Below are 8118 nucleotides of genomic sequence, written 5' to 3' on the forward strand. Positions count from 1 at the left end.
TCTTATGGCTCTTCAACTTAGCCCAGAAATATTTTTTATGTTTTTCTCACCTCATCCATAATTGATCGTTATTTTGTGCTCTCGGTTTTGTGACCCAGGAGGACACGACGATGGGAGGGGTAACCCAACGAGGAACCTCAGCCGGAGGGTTGTTCTTATTCAAAGAAGAATTAACCCTTCTCAAACAAACTTTATCCAAATGTTGTTGAAAAAATGATGAGGGAGAGAGATAGAAAGCATTGTTTGTCTGTGCATCTCAACACAGAGAGGGTGGCATATATCTTTTTCCGGCAATGCTTGAACTAGGAACTAACAAAAGATTTGGGGCTGGTGCTTCACTCGCTCATGTTTTCCCTGAGTCTGGTTCGCCAATAGTCCTGGTACTGTTGATGAAGTTTTTAGTGTGTGTTAGCTAGTCCAGAAACTTGAGCTCATTTGGTTGTTGGCAATGGAAAACCCTTGCCAGTAAATCTTCTACTACTGTAGGAATGCCTAGCAGTGGCGGTTGCAAAATGGCCAGCAGTGGCGTGCGAGCTTCTTTGGGCCGCCGGCCACCGACCTCCTACCACTGCTAAGGGGGTATCAGTGTGGTGGGCGCCCGCCCACCACTGATAGGTCCCTAATAGTGGCGAGCGGAGAAACTTACCCACCAGTGTTGTCGTAGCAGTGGCGGACATCCATATCTATGGCGGGCGAATCTCCGCGCCCTCCAGTATCATGTGAAGTACGAGCGACGGTCTTTTGTTAGTGCCCACCACTGATTGATGCACCAGGCTAGAATAAAAATGCTGCCACAGTAGCGTTAGCTGATGCATATAGGGGACAGGTATCAATTAAATGCGAGCAAATCAGGAACAAAACTGGTGGTAACTACTGAAAATAAGGAACGAGAAGTACATTAAGAATAAACAAGTTACACAAAATACATGTTCATCAACTACATAGTGCATGACACCAAATATGTTTAGTCACGGTTTCAGTTTTACCCGCTGCAATGTGCTAGGTAAGGCTTTTTTGTTGGTTGTATGCATTTTCTTTGGAGTTATTATAGAATAGGCCGGTTGACAAGCGGACCTCCTTGTTTATGATAGCCGCTAACTTGACTTGTAGTTCTTCAAGCACTAACCTAGCTTCAGGCTGATTGTTTTATACTTCTCGAACCCATTTGAGGATATTATTGTGCCGATTTAACATTTTCGTGGACCATATGAATTCTGCCATGTGAATGCAGGTGTAGAAGCCACAGGTCAGAATAGTCGGCGGTTGTTGGATACAAGATAGAGTGTTCCATTTGAAGCCAATCATTTCTTTCCACTTCCTTTCTTCTTTTTCTGAAACGTGTGGCCTCCTGTAGTATTCCAACCAAAAAGAGAATCATCGAGAAGGTCCTTCAGGAGGGACCATGATACGTCTCCGTCGTATCTATAATTTTTAATTGTTTCATGCCAATATTATACAACTTTTACATACTTTTGGCAACTTTTTAAATGATTTATTGGACTAACCTATTGATCCAATGCCCAATGTCAATTCATGTTTTTTGCATGTTTTTTTGTATCGCAGAGTATCCATATCAAACAAAGTCCAAATGCAATAAAATTTTATGGAGAATTATTTTGGAATATATGTGATTTTTCGGAGTTGGAATCACTTCAAATGGAGGCCCACACAGGGCATAGGACACCAGCGCACCACCGCTGAGCCAGGCGCGTGGTGGTGGGTTGTGCTCACCTTGTACGTCGGTTGGAGCTCTACTTTGGGCGCAAGGAAGCTTATATGTGGAAAAATCAAGTTAAAATCTCAGTGCAATCAGAGTTACGGATCTCTGGGAATATAAGAAACCGTTTTTGGCCAGATCTGGGGAACGCAAAACAGAAGAGAACGGAGTGGGAGATCCAATCTCGGAGGGGCTCCCGCCCCTCTGCCGTGATCTTGGTTGGTATGATTGTATATTTTATTTATGGTGTTGTCCTACCATGCCCTTCGTTCTCGCGCAAACGTGAGGGCCCCCTGCTGTAGGGTGTTGCAATATGTTAATGGTTCTCTTATGGTGGGTTGCGAGAGTGACAGAAGCTTAAACCCGAGTAGGTGGGCTATGGCGTATCGGATAATGAGGACTTGATACTTAATGCAATGGTTGGATTTCACGACCTTAATGATCTTTAGTAGTTGCGGATGCTTGCTAGAGTTCCAATCATAAGTGCATATGATCCATGTAAAGAAAGTATGTTAGCTCATGCCTCTCCCTCATATAGAATTGCAAGGATAATTACCGGTACTTGTTATCGATTGCCTAGGGACAAATAACTTTCTTGTTGACACAAACCCTTTTACTAAAAACCTAACTTTTATTATCTTGCAAAGTACTTCTAGTTTTATTCTTGCAAAATAGTTCTAGCACCACTCCTACAAAATAGCCTCACACCTGTTCTAGGTAAAGCAAACGTTAAAGTGTGCGTAGAGTTGTATCGGTGGTCGATAGAACTTGAGGGAATATTTGTTCTACCTTTAGCTCCTCGTTGGGTTCGACACTCTTATTTATCAAAGAAGGCTACAAACGATCCCCTATACTTGTGGGTTATCAAGACCTTTTTCTGGCGCCGTTCCCGGGGAGTTATAGCGTGGGGTGAATACTCTCATGTGTGCTTGTTTGCTTTATCACCGAGTAGTTTTTATTTCTTGTTCTAAGTTGTTCTCTATATTTAGTTATGGATATGGAACACGAAATACCAAAAAAAATTAGTTGTACGTGCTAATCATGGAGTTGGGCAACCTCCTCAAACCCTCAATGATCGTTATGTGAAAGATATTATGCACTACTTTGATAATCCTGAGAAAACCCCATTCAACTATATAATGGGAGTAACGTTGGATCAACATGAATACTTTAGGGATTATCGCTTGACTCATAAAGGGAAATTGTTATGGGATCAAATTCATATGTTCAAAATGGTATGCTTGGAATCTATGCTTGAGATATGATTATACTTGTTGCTCTAGGATGAATGCTCCACATCTTCCCTTTTCAAGAAAATTTAATGATAATGAAACCTTAGCTTCTTATGCTAATGGCATATATGATTACTATGATGTGGAACGAATAGAAGAATTTGTTGATTTTAAGGGTGCTTCTGAAATTGAATCTCTGTTTTTAAAGTATGAAGATGATGATGATGCTGGCTATAGACCTGAAAATCTTGGTATTCTTAAATATTGCTATTATAATTATAAATACAATTCCGATATTGATGAATTTATTGAGAAAGTAACCGTTGTCCGAGAAGAGACTAATATTTTGCAGGAGCCTATGGAAGAAGGAATTGATGAAGGTGTGAGCTCATTGGATGGAAAAGATGATAAGGAGAGCGAAGAACAAAAGGAGGAAGAGCGTATTAGCTACCAGTGCCCACCTTCTAATGAGAGTAACTCGTCAACTTATACATTATTTAATGCCCCTTCGTTCTTACCTAAGGATGAATGCTATGATAATTGTTATGATCCCGTTGATTCATTTGAAATATCCCTTTTTGATGAACTTGATGCTTGTTATGCTTGTGGCCAAGATGCCCATATGAATTATGCTTATGGAGATGAACTTGCTATAGTTCCTTATGTTAAGAATGACATTGTTGCTATTGCACCCACATATGATAGTCCTATTATCTTTTTGAATTCTCCCAACTACACTATATCGGAGAAGTTTGCTCTTATTAAGGATTACATTGATGGGTTGCATTCTACCACGACACATGATGATTTTGATGAATATAATATGCATGTGCTTGCTTATCCTACTTGCAATTATTATGAGAGAGGAACTACATCTCCGCCTCTCTAGATAAAATTGCAAGAAACTGCTTATGCTATATATTGGCTTTTACTTGATGTGCATGAATTGCCCTTGTATGACATGCCGATGCATAGGAAGATATTTAGGCTTCGTCATTGCTTGATATATGTTGCTTTGTGCTCACTACTAAATGCTAAATCATTGTTGATTCAAATTGTCTTTGATATACCTTGAGATCCGGGTGGATTCATTACTTGAGCACTTTACGCCTAGCTTAATGACTTTAAAGAAAGCGCTTCCAGGGAGACAACCAGGAAGTTTTAGAGAGTCATTTATTTCTGTTGAGTGCTTTTATAAAGTTTAAAAACAAAAAAATATAGAGGGGAACACAAAACTTTTCAAAAAGGAAAGTGAAAGTGAGAGAGACAAGCATTGTTGAAGTGGGGGAGCTCCTTGAACTTTGTTCATGCTCACGGAAACTTTGTGAATCTTAATTACATAATTATTTTAACAAAAATAATTATCCCCTTGTAAAATTCCATTCTATTATAAAAATAATGTGCCAAGGTTTGCCTTTAGGATGATTAAATTCCTTGTTGGTTTGTGCGGTGCAAAATTGAATCTTTGGCTGTAGTGCTCGATTTTACATTTTTTTTACTGGAACGTCAAACGGTTCTGGAACTTTTTTCACTATCTATCTATACAAAATGTTTTCTTGTACTAATTTTTCAGAATTTTTTGAGTTACAGAAGTATGATGGATGTTCAAATCTTTATAGACTGTCATGTTTTCACAGATTGTTGTTATTGCTTCATTTTTTGCGTATGTTTAAATTCTTGTTGAAGCCTCCTTGACTTGGGGCCATAAAATTGTGATAGCATACAGTGGGTAATGTTTGTTTATAATTATACGATAATGTTACAGCACTACATGATGGGATTTCATTGCCATGTTCACTGATCCCGTCACTAAAAGTTCATTTAAGTTTTGTGTGGATGAAGTGTTCGAAGATCGAGGAGGTCTTGATACGAGGAGAAGGAGGAGAGGCAAGAGCTCAAGCTTGGGGATGGCCAAGGAACCCCAAGAAATATTCACGTATACTCAAGCATCTAAGCTTGGGGATGCCCCGGAAGGCATCCCATCTTTCTTCAACAAGTATCAGTATGTTTCCGATATCGTTTCATTCACGTGATATGTGGAAATCTTGGAGCGTCTTTTGCTTTTAGTTTTCATTTTTCTTTTATGCACCATGCTGATATGAGGTAGTCCATGGTTGATTTATAGAATGCTCATTGCACTTCGCTTATATCTTTTGAGTATGGCTTTATAGAATGCTTCATGTGCTTCACTTATATCATTTGAAGTTTGGATTGCCTCTTTCTCTTCACATAGAAAACCTTGTTTGAAGAATTCTCTTTTACTTCACTTATATTTGTTAGAGCATGTTCTTTTTAGAAAGACTTAAACTCTCTTGCTTCACTTATATCTATTTAGAGAGTCAACAGGAATTGGTCAATTGCATCGTTAGTCATAAAATCCTACATACAAAACTTATGGATCACTGAATATGATATGTTTGATTATTTGCAATAGTTTTGCGATCCAGAGATGGAATATGTGGGAGGTACTAGAAAATGGTTGTATTTAGTAAGAATATTGGTGTTGAGGTTTGTGATTCCCAAAGCATGCACGTATAGTCTCTTGTTATGCTATGAAGTTTGAGCATGATTTATTATTGATTGTCTTCCTTATGAGTGACGGTCGGGGACGAGCGATGGTCTTTTCCTACCAATCTATCCCCCTAAGGGCATGAATAGTAGTACTTTGCTTCGAGGGCTAATAAACTTTTGCAATAAGTATATGAGTTCTTTATGACTAATGTCAGTCCATGGATTATACACACTCTTACCTTTCCACAATTTGCTAGCCTCTACGGTGCCGTGCATTGCCCTTTCTCACGTCGAGACATGGTGCAAACTTCGCAGGTGCATCCAAACCCCGTGATATCATACATAAGCCTTATTATATCTTCCTAAAAACAGCCACCATACCTACCTATTATGGCTTTTCCATGGCCAGTCCCAGATATATTGTCATGCAACTTCCACCGCTTCCGTTTGATGACTTGAGCATTCATTGTGATATTGCTTTGCATGATCGTATAGCTGACATAGTTGTTGTGGCTCAGCCACCGTTCATCATTTTCCATACATGTTACGCTAGATCATTGCACATCCTGCTACATGCCAGAGGCATTCATATAGAGTCATACTTTGTCATAGGTATCGAGTTGTAATTTTTATTTCTTTTGACTTATAAGTAAATAGAAGTGTGATGATCATCATTATTAATTTTTAGAGTCGTTCCCCAGTGATGAAAGGATGATGGAGAATATGATTCCCCCACAAGTCGAGATGAGACTCCGGACAATGAGAGAAAAAGAGAAAAACAAAATAAAGAAAGGAAAAATAAAGGAAAAAGAAAGAAAAAAAGAAAAAGAAAAAAATAAACAAAGAGAGAAGGGGCATTGTTAGTATCCTTTACCACACTTTTGCTTCAAAGTAGCACCATGTTTTCATATGGAGAGTCATCTATGTTGTCACTTTCATATACTAGTGGGAATTTTTCATTATAGGATTAGATGCACACACACACTTAGTTTTCATATTGAGCTTTCATACATTTATAGCTCTTAGTGCATTCGTTGCATGGCAATCCCTACTCCTTGCATTGATATCAATTGATGGACATCTCCATAGCCCGTTGGTTATCCGCATCGATGTGAGACTTTCTTACTTTTTTGTCTTCTTTATATTTACCTCTATCATCATACTCTATTCCACCCATAGTGCTATATCCATGGCTTGCGCTCATGTATTGCGTGAGGGTAGAAAAAGATAAAGCGCGTTAAAAAGTATGAACCAATTGCTCAACTTGTCATCGGGGTTGTGCATGATAAATACTTTGTGTTAAGAAGACAGAGCATGACAAGACTATATGATTTTGTAGGGATAGCTTCTTTTGCGTTGATATTTTGAAATACATGATTGCTTGTTGGGATGCCTGAGTATTGATGTATTTATGTCAAATTATAGACTATTGCTTTGAATGACTTATGTCTTAATATTCATGCCATGATTAGACATATGATCAAGTTTATGGTAGGTAGCATTCCACATCGAAAATTATATTTTTTATCATTTACCTACTCGAGGACGAGCATAAATTAAGCTCAGGGATGCGGATACATCTCTGTCGTATCTATAATTTTTTATTGTTTCATGTCAATCTTATACAACTTTTACATACTTTTGGGAACTTTTTATATGATTTATTGGACTAACCTATTGATCCAGTGCCCATTGCCAGTTCCTATTTTTTGCATGTTTTTTGTATCGCAGAATATCCATGTCAAACAAAGTCAAAATGCAATAAAATTTTACAGAGAATTACTTTGGAATATATCCAAGGCCAAAGGAGAACCATAATGTTATTGGAACCAAGTGGATATTCAAGAACAAGCAAGATGCTCATGGGATTACCGTTCGCAACAAGGTTCGTTTGGTAGCACAAGGCTACTCCCAAGTTGAGGGTATCGACTATGGTGAAACATTTGCTCCCGTTGCTTGCCTTGAATCTATTCGTTTGTTGATTGCTTATGCTTATCATTATAACTTCAAGTTGCAACAAATGGATGTGAAGAGTTCTTTTCTTAATGGTCCTATTAATGAGTTGGTGTATGTCAAAAAACCCCTGGGGTTTGAGGATCCCGAGTTCCCCAATCATGTGTACCAACTTGATAAGGCACTCTATGGCCTCAAACAAGCCCCACGTGCGTGGTATGAGCACCTTGTCAAGTTGTTGCAAGATCGTGGGTGTGAAATTGGGAAAATTGACCCCACTCTTTTTACTAAGAAGGTCAAAGGGGAGTTGTTTGTATGCCAACTATATGTTGATGATATTATCTTTGGTTCTCCTAACAAAGCTTTCAGTGAGGAGTTCGCCGCTCCCATGACCTCAAAGTTCAAGATTTCCATGATGGGAGAGTTGAAGTTCTTTCTTGGGTTCAAAATCAAAAAAAGAAGAGAAGGAACCTTCATGAACCAAGTTCAAGACATGCTCAAGAGATTCAAGCTAAGTGATGTCAAGCCAGCTTCCACTCCAATGCCCGTTAAATGCCAACTTTACACAGATCCCAATGGTAAAGCAGTGGATCAAAAGGTATATTGTTCAATGATTGGCTCCTTTCTTTACCTTTGTGCATTTAGACCGGATATCATGTTGAGCGTGGGAATTTGTGCACGGTTTCAAGCCTCACCTAATGAGAA

This window comes from Triticum dicoccoides, chromosome 1A, assembly GCF_002162155.2.
Source record: "Triticum dicoccoides isolate Atlit2015 ecotype Zavitan chromosome 1A, WEW_v2.0, whole genome shotgun sequence".
NCBI lineage: Eukaryota > Viridiplantae > Streptophyta > Magnoliopsida > Poales > Poaceae > Triticum > Triticum dicoccoides.